Here is a 13,443-nt window from a genome sequence, read left to right on the forward strand (position 1 = left end):
ACGTCATCTTTTAGTGGCATTTTATCCTTTCCAAAAACAATAGTCAAGGTTTATGCTTGGCTATTTTAATAAAAATATTTTTGTTCATAAACAAAAACCACTACTGTTTTCCTCAATTATGATTACTAATTATTAGGGGCTTAGATCCAGTGTATTAAGAAACAAAAATTTATAGTATCTTCAGGGCTGATCTTGCATTTCAAACTTTTATTTAAAGCCAGTATGGTAGGCAGAAAAATGGCCCCTCCATGATGCTCACATCCAAATCCCCAGAACTTGTGAATATGTCAGTTTATGAGGCAAAAGGAAATTAAGACTGTACATCAGCTGACCTTAATGCCCATATTTTAAAATAGATCATTCTGGATTATTCAGATGGGCCCAATGCAATCAGTAGGGTAGGTAAAAATGGGGAGAAGGAGGCAGAAAAAAAATCAAAGAAAGAGGTGTAATGACAAAAGGAGGGTCAGAGATCCTATGTTGCTGGCTTTGAAGACAGAGGGAAACCCAGAGCCACTCATACAAGCAGTTTCCCTCCAACTGTTTTCTGAGGCTCACTTGTTAAAAATGCAGATGCCTTGGCCCTCCACCAGGACTCTAGGGCGGTAGAATTTATATTATAACACACTGGATTATTGCTGTGAAATTTAACAACCACTGTTTGAAATGACTAGTAAACCTTAAAATTAAAAGTGAAAGCATACTTAATTGGCATCACCCATCAAGTACAAAGACATGTAGATTTTCACTATCAGCCTCTGTGTTTAATATAGTCAAGGTTGATGATACAACTCTGACATAAATAAATGAATAAATGAATGAATGAATGAATGAATGAATAAATAAATAAATAAATAAATAAATAAATAAATGAATAAAATGTAAGGGACTCAAATTTAAAACTACTTTTGAAAATGTGAGTATGCTTTAATTTTTTGGAATGTAAACTTACTTGTTAAGCAATGAAATTTAAAAAATATCATGAAATACCATGGTTCTTAAAAGTGTTTTTTCCTCTCAAGTGAGTTAGAACATCAGAATCAAATTGATGAATGCAGTTCTCCCTAAAGTCAGTGAAATCTATATTTTATTTGATATCCATAGGCAGAGATGCTTTTTATTAATGACAAGCATTAATTAAATAATTAATTAATGCTTATCATTAATTAAAAATGAAAACTATACATCCTTAAAAGGATAAAGGTTATTAGAATGCAATGTTTATAAGTGAAAACCTAAACAGCTAGTCACATTTAGTAACTTAATGGTGGTTTAATGATAACACAACTTGTAGGGGCACCTGGATAGCTCAATCAGTTAAGTGTCCAACTCTTGATTTTGGCTCAGGTCACCATCTCATGGGTCGTAAGTTTGAGCCCTGCCTCAGGTTCTGTATGGTGTGGAGCCTGCTTGGAATTCTCTCTCTCCCTCTCTTTCCCTCCCCCATGTGTTCTCTCTCTCTCTCTCTCTCTCTCTCTCTCTCTCTCAAAATAAATAAATAAACTTAAAAAATTTAAAAACGAAATAACACAACTTGTGAACTTGAACAAGCACATGAAGCTCACTGAAAATGTTTCCTTTGAAAATAAAACCGAAATGGGGCGCCTGGGTGGCTCAGTCGGTTAAGCGTCCAACTTCAGCTCATGTCACGATCTCGCGGTCCATGAGTTCAAGCCCCGCGTAGGGCTCTGGGCTGATGGCTCAGAGCCTGGAGCCTGCTTCCGATTCTGTGTCTCCCTCTCTCTCTGCCCCTCCCCTGTTCATGCTCTGTCTCTCTCTGTCTCAAAAATAAATAAACATTAAAAAAAAAATTAAAAAAAAAAAAAACAACAACAAAGTACCACAGGTATAACCAGCTATCACACCAAGTGGAAGCCAGAACTTTTAAAAATTAAAACACTTACCAAAAAAAAATTGTTATTTGTTAATGCTTTGAGGGAAATTAAGCTTTCAGCATAGACTGAGCACTGGCAAACCCATGTTGCCATCTGGCTCCAATTTCTGCCTTGCAGTATCAGTGATTCCATCTATCCAGTCAGAATTTGTTAACTATCCATTTCATTTAAAATACACTGAGTGAAGAAAAAAAAGATACTGAGAGAAAAACAACAATTTATACAGGGGCAGTTATGCTTATAAGGTAGACAAAATTTTAGAACCCTGTTACCTACGTACCTTGACCCCCCACACACACACACCAGCCCCCACTCTGAGGTATAGTGTCCCCTCTCCCCAGGCTGTTGCTGTCAGCCATGTGGTTAGAAAGCAATTTGATCAACTGATCTCTGAGACAAAATTTGAGCCCAGCATGACTTTAGGAGAGATTCTTCCAGGCATAGTTACATTTTACCAAAGAGGCCTTTAAAGACTACAAAGCCCTTAAAGATATGGAAAAGTCTGTCTCTACCATGTCACATAGGACAGGTTGTGGAAGAAGTAACCTAGATTTCAGGGCTTTCCCAGGTCTCTTGCAAATCCTGCCACAGAGACTTTCATCTTATTCTCCCTAGGGTGAAGCCTGTCCCAGCTAAAAGAATTTTTAAAAGATAAATGAGAAACGATATGCTATAGAGGAGAGAACACACATTTCAGATTCAAGAAACTTAGTTTTGACTCCTGGTCAAATCTCATAGCCTCCCAGGTCTCAAAGGGCTTATTTGTAGAATGTGATCTCCACACCCCCCTCAGGTGCTGTGGCGCTATGCCCAGGGCACGTTAGAGCACATCTTCACAGTTGATTAAAAAAAAAAAAAAAAAATCAAACAATAATATTATCTCCCTCAAGAAAACATCCTAGGACTTGCTATAATGCTCCACATATTTTGTTTTCTAAATATTTTTCCTCTTGGATTACCTATTTTTTTTAATGAGGAGATAAAGTGCTTTATAATGTGATAGTTCAGACCTCCAGTTCACTCCCGCTCAAACAGTCAAAACTTCTTAACCCAAACGACAACAGCAAAATAAGGAAATATACATCAAACTAGTACAGAGAGAGGATAAAAACTTTAAAATATCAAAAACGTTCCTTTCCAAGATTACTCCATCACTTTTATATTCACCAATAGTGTATAGACAGGCAACAAGTTAAAATTCGAGAGAGACAGGTTAAACAACTCACTTAACTGAATTAAATAATCTATAATATTTATAAAGATGTCAAGGTAGAAAGTAAGAGTTGAATTCTCACAAAAACAAGCGTTCTTGTTATTTTTAAACTCTTGACAGAGGAAAGGATAATCAGAGTTGACAGCTATTCACGATGCACTGTATTCCACTCAATAAACCTGGTTTTTGAAAAAACAATTGACAACGCTATTGGAACCAGAATAGTTACCTCTTCAAAACTACATGCAAAACTTTAAATGGTCTTTCCATTTGTTTTTGTTTGTTTGTTTGTTTGTTTTTTGGTTAATCATTTCGAAGCTTTCTTTAACTCTAATATCCTGGGATAGCACTTCCCAAATTGTGTGTCACAGAACACTAGCTTCAGGGAAGGCTAGTTTCCCATGATGTTAATGGTAGAGCCTCAAGGCAAGGGATCTACGGGAATTTAAGCTTTGGAAACACTAGGTTAGAGAAGGGAGAGGGGCTTCTTCACTGCAACGGTTCTTAGAGGCTTTCAATTGCTAATACGAACTATACTCTGCTACCAGATGGATAGAGTATGCAGGTGTCCAAAATGTCTTTAAGAATAGAATCTCTTTTTTTGCCTCAAACGTGTTAACATCTCACAGATGGTATGGACGGCACTGCACTACGATTTCGTTGAGAAGCGTTACATTCATTTAAAGACAATAAATAAAAACTATAGTTATCCTGTTAACGAAGGTCCTTAATCTCCCAGAATATTCTACTAAACTAAAAATACCCTTCAGAAAGATGGCCTATTATCCCATTATCAATCTCTTATAGCCTGGTTCTAGATCAGTTTAATACATTAATGCCAGAAATTTAAATAGGAGAAAGGAAAAAGAGATATTTAAGTAGCATGAGAGACTGACTGTGGAGGGCGAAGTAGAGACCCACCTCTCAATCTTTGGAGGCTCAAGGAAGGAGATTTAGGTCTACAGCATTGAGGGCAGACCAACTGCTCTGCCAAAGTGATCCCAAAACGCATCAAGGCTCAAACCTAACCAAAATTCACTTGTGGCTCAAACAGCCTGAAGTACACCGTAGACCATATACAGCTCCACACGGCCATGCAGGAGCTATGCTGCCACGGCTCTTCCATCTTCAACACACAGCTACCAAGATCATCCTAGGGGTTGCCCCCATTCCAGTCAGTGGGGAACAAATAGAGAATAGAGCTGCAAACATGGGAGATATTTTGGGGCCAGACCCACAGTTGGTGAACATCACTCCTATTCACATTTCTCTGTCTAGAATACAGTCATGTAACTGCAATAACTGCAGAGGAAGTAGTGCAATGTGGTCCAGCTGATGCACAGCAAGAAGAGACAGAGATTTTTGTGGACAGATAGCCTATGCTACATATTTATAGAGAAAATGAGGTAAAAATGAGGTTGTACCAATAAGGAAAAGTCACAAAGCACAACAAGGACAACAACAAATGTAGTCTATACAATTGTCTAGTGTTAGAATTGTTTGTATCATCAAAAAAAAAAAAAAAACCAAACAAACTTATGTTTGAAAAGAAAGATTAAAATTAATCCAAACATAGGGGTGCCTGGGTGGCTCAGTCGTTGAGTATCCGACTTCAGCTCAGGTCATGATCTCACAGTCAGTAAGTTTGAGCCCCGCATCGGACTCTGTGCTGACAGCTCAGAGCTGGAGCCTGCTTGGGATTCTGAGTCTCCTTCTCCCTCTGACCCTCCCCCACTCGCACTCTGTCTCTCTTGCTCTCAAAAATAAATAAACATTAAAAAAATTTTTTTAAATTAATCCAAACATCAAAAATAAGAGAGCAATTAAATGTGTTACTGTTTTTTTTTTTTTAATTTTTTTTTCAACGTGTTTTATTTATTTTTGGGACAGAGAGAGACAGAGCATGAACGGGGGAGGGGCAGAGAGAGAGGGAGACACAGAATCAGAAACAGGCTCCAGGCTCTGAGCCATCAGCCCAGAGCCTGACACGGGGCTCGAACTCACGGACCGTGAGATCGTGACCTGGCTGAAGTCGGACGCTTAACCGACTGCGCCACCCAGGCGCCCCAATGTGTTACTGTTAATAGTGTTAGCAGTGTTCCTAAAATAGAGTAGAATGTACTCAATAAACATGATGTTGTAGAATAATATCTGAAGATCTGGAAGGATTTTCACAATATATTAAGATACACAAATAGGATATGTTCAATCTGATCTAATTTTTATGAAAAATATACATGGCTATGAGTATATGAAAGAAAATATCTGGACAGATTAAGATATTATTTTGGGGCAGCTTTATTTGGGTCCTGGGATTATATTTGTTTAATTTTTAAATTTTTACCTGTAATTTCTCATGTTTAAAAATATGTAGCATATTTATAACAAATGATATTTCTAAATAAAGCCATAAATATGTAACTAAAATTACCGATGACAAAATTCAGAAGATGTCTTTTAGTTAAGTGTACAAACAAAACAAAAAATTACATGTTTTATCTCTTTCCCTACTACACCTCTGATGGGCAAATCCTTTAAGACGTGAAAAAAGAATTGATAAAGTGATTGTTAGTAGTGAAAAACTTAATAACATTTATTGGAATCTATTTTTTTTATTTTATTAATTCAATAAGCAGCAAAAAATACTTCTGAGCATTCGCTATGGACCTACATACCTACATAGACAAATGTCACAGCTATTTTGTGCCACCAATTATCTGTGCTGACTGATGTCCTGCCAATTACTTTCTATCAAGAGTCTTGTACAATAGAAACCCATATATTATTTTCTGTTTATTGATCCTAATAAGAAGCATAGAGGAATATGTAACAAATAATGGTTTATAAAACAATGATCCAAATATATCCATATCAAATATATCAAATCTATATATCAAGTCATATATAGTCATACACATATTTAAGGAATAAGGAACTTTCATAATATTTATTATGACAATATCCTTATTGCTTTGCAACTATAAATTAATTTATAGCTCTCTCCTATAATCATGAAAACACCAAGTAACATTTAAGTAACCATTTTTGTGAACTTCTTTAAAAATACCTTAAAAGGTATAAAAGGCCATTGCCTCCACAAATAATCCTAGCAAAATAATTCAAATTTAAATATTTTGATGCAATGGACTAATAAGTAAGTAATCTGAATAGGTCATATTTAAGACCACAGAACATATATATCTTTATACCTACATCTGTCACCAGGGTTGTCCTGAAAGCTAGTACCATTCCTCTACATATTTAATCCCAATTATTTTATTAAATTTTTTTTAATGTTTTATTTACTTTTTAGAGAGAAAGAGCATGAGCAGGGAAGGACAGAGAGAGAGGGGACAGAAGATCTGAAGTGGGCTCCATGCACTGAGAGTAGCAAGCCCGATATGGGGTTTAAACTCATGAAACGAGAGATCATGACCTGAGCTGAAGTCAGATGCTTAACCGGCTGAGCTACCCAGCTACCCCATAATTTCAATTATTTTAGTTATATCCTAACTAGATGTTATATATCAAGAGGGCAGTGCTCTTATACTTATTTTTCATGAGCAAACTAGAAAAACAGAAATACCAGTCATTGGAGGCAGACTGACTGTTTTCGGCTTTTGCTTTGGAAAGCTTCCTTTTCACAGTCACATTCCAAATCCAAGCATTTATTAGCTTGGAGCAGCATTACTGCATAACCCTTCTAACCAATCTCCCTAGCTCCAGTGCAGGTCTGCTTTTAGCCACCCTACAATCAAGACTGGCTTGTAAGCACATAAGCCAAGGGACACCGTTTCCTGCTTACAAACCTTTGTCGGTTCTCCAGTTAAATGATATAAAGGAAGTTAGGACTTTTAGACCTGACCTTATTGTACTGAGCTCTACACTCTGTACATGCTCTTAAAGGCAAATTCTGAAGTGTCACTGAACAAGAATAAACTCATATTCATATGTGGCACCTTTTTATTAATAGCAGATTTTAATGTACTTTCTTTATCCTCTCTCAGAAATTTTTCTGATTCTCATGCAATAAGATGAAAATGTGTGTTTCATAATTAAAAGTAAATTTCACGAGTTACACTGGATTAGCACAAATCCTATCAACTGTTTACACAGTACTGGTATTTCAAACCACATCATTTAGGATGATCAATGCAAAGTCTACAGAAGATTAATAAATGATCATGCTCTGTACATAAAAGAAAATGTTATGGCCCTGACAAAGCCTCTCAGAGGTCAAGGCAGGCCCAGGCCACTTCCACTTTTTGAGCCTCTAAACATATTAAAAAGTGGAGAAGAGCCAAAACATGGCTATATATAGTGTAGCTTGTTCTAAATGTTTATATTTAACAGATGAACATGTTCAACATTTAAAAATGCAATGCAATAAAACTGTGCTACTCACAAAATAATTAAGATTCCTTATCATCCCAATGGCTTCTTCAGAGTATGCTAAAGGTGGTGCGGTCCAGTAATAGGAGCAAAGCTTAAAAGTTTTTTGATGACCATCTTTTTTCAATCTTGTCAGTGCATCTTCGTCACTACATGATAATATCCAAACCCCTCATCTTAGGCCTTTTCTCAATGGGAAAGCAGGTCCACAGGACCATTCTGCCCCCCATCCCCATGGTTCAAGTTCTTGTCTTCAGACACAGACCCGTGACTAATCTTATGATTTTTGGAAGACATAACTATTACTAGACTCTGCTAACTGCGCAGAAAACATACGGCTCTAACAACAATAACGATCACGACCACAACGGCTTCCTGTTATCTGTGAATCTAAATGTCTCTGTATACCTTCTTTTAGCTAACACGCTGTCCACAATAACTCCCTCTCCATCACTCCTCAGGCTTACCTCCTGCATCTGGTCTACCCATTCAACTCCAAATTTACATCATGCTCTTTCTGTTCGTTTTGGCTGAGGCTGTTCACTTTGCCTGGGAAATCCTTCCTATTTCTGCCACCAAAATCCAACTATTGGACAAACCTTTCTCTAAACGTCTTCTCTTTTATGCAGTTGTCAGTGATCCTGACTTTTTTTAAGCCTTGATTATATTTCATACATTTTCATTACATAAATTGTAACATATGATACAATTATATGTGCATTTCTTTTATTTCCCCAAGATATTAGAACTCTATTGGGGACAAGGAAAATCTTGTATACAACTTCACATTACCTGTGCTCCCTAGCAAAATGTATCACACATGGTAAACATCCAATAAATATATATTAATTAGAAATTACAGTAGCCACAGATTTTGGCAACAGACTTACTGTAGTAAATATTTTTTGTGATTTCGGTGAGTTAAATAATCAACCATGTATTTAACAGGAGAGTTATTAAATAACACATAAAATTTAGATTTGCTGCCCATTTCAAGCATACCAGGCATAAAATATATAGTTCATAAATATTAAGTAAGGAAAAAAGTATAATAATGCATCAATAATGCTATCAGCCCTCAAAAGTAAGATAAATCATAATCATGATCTAGTTTAATTTCCAAACAAAATCAAAGCCATATTTGAAATTCAAATCAAGATATATTACTTTTTAAAATTTTTTTCAACTTAACCGAGTTCTTAAATGTCTTGGCAAGAGCTTTATAATATACAACAGATTCATTAAGAGGTTTAATCAGATCACTCAGGCATTCGTTCACATGGAAAGTTCATCCAAATGTATCAAAACTCTCAGCCAATATCAATATAACTATAATTAAGAATATACTCAGAAATAATGCCATAATTAATGCTTATTCAAATTGCCAGTTTCTGGGCAAATAAATTAATGTTGTCCTTGTAGGCCACTTGTATTCGGTCCCCAGAGTTAAAATAACCTGGCTGGACTCCAACTGCAAATGACTTAGGAGGAAAAAAAGATCCTTTCGTTAGTGAGAACTCACTGCATCAAAGGGGATACATAATGCACGAAATAATAGCCTACTTACATATATGTACTGAGTTTTCAATACAACCCTGTTATGCAAAAATGAAAGGTGTATATTTATTTTAAAATCACAAGGAGAGTAATGCAACTAATTGAGAAAAAAGTAGTGTTACAGTGTTAAAGAAAAAAAAGGTTAAGATTCCCTAAGAATTTTCTGCCTTTCAACCTTTCAATCTGTGCCAGCTCCTTACAGCTCAAAATAATAGATATATGCCATTTTACTATTTTTAATTATTATTTTTTATTACTTTTTGACAGAGAGACAGAGCATGAGTGGGGATGGGGTAAGAGAGAGGGAGACACAGAATCCGAAGCAGGCTCCAGGTTCTGAGCTGTCAGCACAGAGCCCTACATGGGGCTCAATCTCATGAACCGGGAGATCGTGACCTGAGCTGAAGTTGGACGCTAAACTGACTGAGCCACCCAGGAGCTCCAGATATATGCCATTTTAAATGGCAGAAATAAGAAGGAAAGGGAAAGACACAGCAGCCTGCTTCCCCTTCTGTTTGCTGTCACTCTGCACATTAGTTAACTGTGAAGTTGTGACTCATACCCCTATCACTCTCCTAAAACTGGTCTGTTAAACGTTATGATAATTTTTCAATGAGTGAATCTTTTGGGCTGATTTCCTTCCCCTTGTTTTCTCTAGAAATTCTACCCTGGCGACTGCTCCTATTCAAGAACATTAATGAAGATTCTTGGTTTTTTTGTTGTTAGTTTGTTTGTTTTATTTCCTTTTCTAGCTCTTCTTGCTATCCCCTGATGAACAGGTCTTCCCCAAACCTGACCTTTTCCTCTCTTTGCCTGGGAATCCTCATGTCTTTAACTATTAGCCCCATAAAAATGACATGAAGATCTAAAATCTCCTTCTCTTGAAGTTCTAAACTTCTCCTTATTTCCCATCCAACAGTCTGACTTTCTTGTGAACATAACCACCTGCATGCTTCACTGATACCTCAAACTCAAATGGTCGATGATCAAATACACATCGTTCTTTTCTCCTATACTGCCACAAGCCACAAAAATCAAACACAGTGAGACAAAACAAAAACACTCCTTCTGATATTACTATTTCTCTTACTGAAGACTTTCCTCCTACAGGAACATGCTTGACACTTTAGTGTCAGTTTTGACTTCTTCTAGCCCCTCTCTGCCCATTTGAGGATGTCTGCCTCTCCAGTGTCTCTCCTGTCTTCACCCTTTTCAAAATCCACACTCCAGAGCTAGCTTTCATTGACTTTTACTTAGAAGAAAAAGAAAAAGGCCTCTGTTTACCCCCTATCCATTCCATCCCTAATGCCAGTCTCATGTGAATGTGCTAGGAAATAGCTCTGACTATTCACTCATGCCTTAAATATTCACTATTCTCCTTCTGTCATTTTTTACACAGAAACCACACACCTGACTTTCCACTGATCAGCCCCAGTTAACCTTTGCTCAGGTCCACATCAGTTTCCTATGTTCTCTCTTCATATTCCACAAGTCATAGGAACCTTGCCTACTGTTAACTATGTTCTTGGGATTCTTCCCCCCACCCCCCAAGCCTAAAACCACAGGAACTAAGTTGATCCTGAATGACGACTATCACTTTATTGTGTTTAACAATAGAAAATATATTAGTCCATACCTAAATTTAGATACCATACCTAAAGCCTCCAGATTGTGCCTTTAAGAGAAAGGAGTATGCTCTCCACTTCTTTCCCAGTTGCCATCTTTGACAATGAAGATGCCAGAAACACCCTAGGAGCTAGGGAGAAACAAGGATTTTGGTTCCTAAATAACCTCCTGGAGCAGAGCCAAGCTCTCCTATCCCCCTTTTCCAGACCACCTATAGTTTGGATGTTTGTATGTGTGAGAAATTAACTTCTACCTTGTTTAGTACTTTGTTATTTTGGTTTCTGTTAAGTTAGCCAATATGATGGACTATCTGATAGACACAATCTCTTCAACATCCCTCCTTCTAGTGAAGAGCGATGACATGTGTGGCTCATGAGATACTGTATAGCCAGAAGGAGTTAAGCAGGAACACTCCTGAGCTTCTAATGCCAGGAGAAAGGTTTAATTGGTATTACACAGGGAGAAACATGGTCCAAGAAATGGAGAAATATATTTTCAGTTTGGGCCATAATAAGAAAATAAATCTTCCCTGAAAAAGGCCCACAGCTACAATGCATTCAAAGTAGAGAGACAATTAGAGAGCTCCAGCAACCACACTATTTCTATTGGAAAGAAAAGGAGACATTTTGAAGAGCACAATAGAGGTAAAACTAATATGAACACCACTCACTGGCTCACATGACTTAGAACTTGGAAATAAGGAGCAGGAAGAACAGAGGCTACAATCCTGAAGCTGACCGGAGACGGTACTCACATTCTGGGGCCCAGTGAGAAAGAGATGTGGAATTGGAAGAGCACAGGAAGAGGAGCTAAGAAGAGATCAGAACAAATATAGAACCTCAAGTAAACATGATAACAATAAGGAAACATTGTGAGCTGATACCTGGAACCCAGTGAAACATATTTATGGTTATCTGGTTGTTTATGTTAAAGAGTATTTGTGAGAAAATGGTTTTCCCCAGATGCTGATGAGCGAGAGGCCAACAAAGTGATCAGAGACACAGTGAAACCACTTTGTTTCTTCCCTGAGATGAGGAGGTGCATTGTTGTTACTGAGTTTGGCTCAGTGACAAAGGGATTCCAACATTCAGAGACAGTCCTGGAAATAGACATGTTTGGTATAGAAATTCTTCATTTCAATTCTTTCTGGTTCAATGTTTCAAGAAGCAGGTAGTTTCTCAGACCTGGAAAGACCCTAAATATTCTTGCAGCATCACAAGCAACTGTGAGCCCCATTAAGGGTCCTGGGTAAAGGAAAGGCAGGTGAACAGATGCTACAACTCCCTCCTAGTTCCTGATAGTCTTGGTATTCTTAGCCAAATGAATCACAAGCTGTGTATGTGTTTCCTACGTATCTATAATCAACCAGAAAAGCTACAGGAGGAAAAAATATAATTCTACAGGTTAGGTCATTTTCAACAAATCCTTTTGTGGCATTTATAAAATCCTGAAATAAGAAATCCCTGCAGATGTAATATATATAAGATGCCTTAGAACTCAGTGGTAAAAGCATGGGCTTTTGCATCAAATAATCTCAGCTTTACCAGTGTAGTAGGTAACTTTCAGAACCTTATATAAAAAACATCCCTACGATTTGGTGTGTTATACTGCAAAATTAAGATTAAATAACAACACAGACAAACATACAATTGCATCTGTTATAAGTGTTATGGTAAATCAAAAAACTGTAGGAATCTATTACAGGGCACTTGACATAGTTTGTAAAATCAGAAAGGCTTCTCTGAAAAAGTAATATTATAGCTAAGATCTGAAGGGATGAAAAGGGTTAAGCACAGGTCGGTAAAGCATTCTAGGTGAAGAGAGCAGCAAGGAGAATGGCACGTGATGGGAGAAAGTGTGGCACATTTTCAGAAATGGAGGAGGGCAACTGTAGCTGGAGTGCAGGGTGTGGAGGGAGCTCAGCCTATGATGAAGTCAGATGTGTATGCAAATCTCAGACAATAGAGTACATCATAAGCCATTGCTCAATGAGGGGTCTGGGGTAGCAGGATGACACGCACATGGTAAGAACTTAGTAAATATTAATGTTATCATCACTGGTGGGAAATGGCACCTGAGCTGGGGAGACATGGACTTAAGGTCATTGATTCTAGGACCAGAAGACGGAGCCAGTAAGCATTCTCTCCTTAATAAAATGTTATCTTTAAAAGCTTCTCTCTGAGTGGGCTACAAAAACACACAGGTCTTTTCCTTATTTTTCTCCATTTTTAAATTTTGAGATAATTACAGATTCACATGCAGGTGTAAGAAATAATACAGATGCTGTAGAGCCTTCAATCAGTTTCCCCAATGGTATCCTTTTGTATAACTATGATATAATATCTCAGCCAGAATCTATTGACCTTATTCAGATTTCACCACGTTTACATGCACTTGTGTGTGTTCTATGCAATTTTATCACATATATAGATTCACGTTACTATTGTCATCATCAAGATACAGAATGGTTCCGTGACAAGGGGCCCTCACGTTACCCTTTAATAGCCACAGCCACCTTCTTCCCTCCCTCCAGTCTCAAACTCAAGCAACCGTTCATCTGTTCTCTGATCTTTGTATTTTTGTAATTTCAAGAAGGTGATATAAATGGAATCATACCACATTTACCTTTTTTGGATTTTTTTTTTAACTCAGCATAATCCTTAGAGATCCAACCAGTTTTTGCATGTAGCAATAGTTCATTTCTCTTTACTGCTGAGTAGTACTCCATGGTGTAGATGTACAGAGTTGTGTTTAAGCTTT

General features: G+C 37.3%; 1 protein-coding gene across 7 annotated transcripts in view; it reads right to left on the reverse strand.

The window, feature by feature from the left end:
* Nucleotides 1–13,443, reverse strand: part of IMMP2L (inner mitochondrial membrane peptidase subunit 2) — an 886,893-nt gene that overhangs the window by 309,304 nt on the left and 564,146 nt on the right. The window lies entirely within an intron of this gene.

Source organism: Panthera onca, chromosome A2, assembly GCF_046562875.1.
Source record: "Panthera onca isolate mPanOnc1 chromosome A2, mPanOnc1 haplotype 2, whole genome shotgun sequence".
Classification (NCBI taxonomy): domain Eukaryota; kingdom Metazoa; phylum Chordata; class Mammalia; order Carnivora; family Felidae; genus Panthera; species Panthera onca.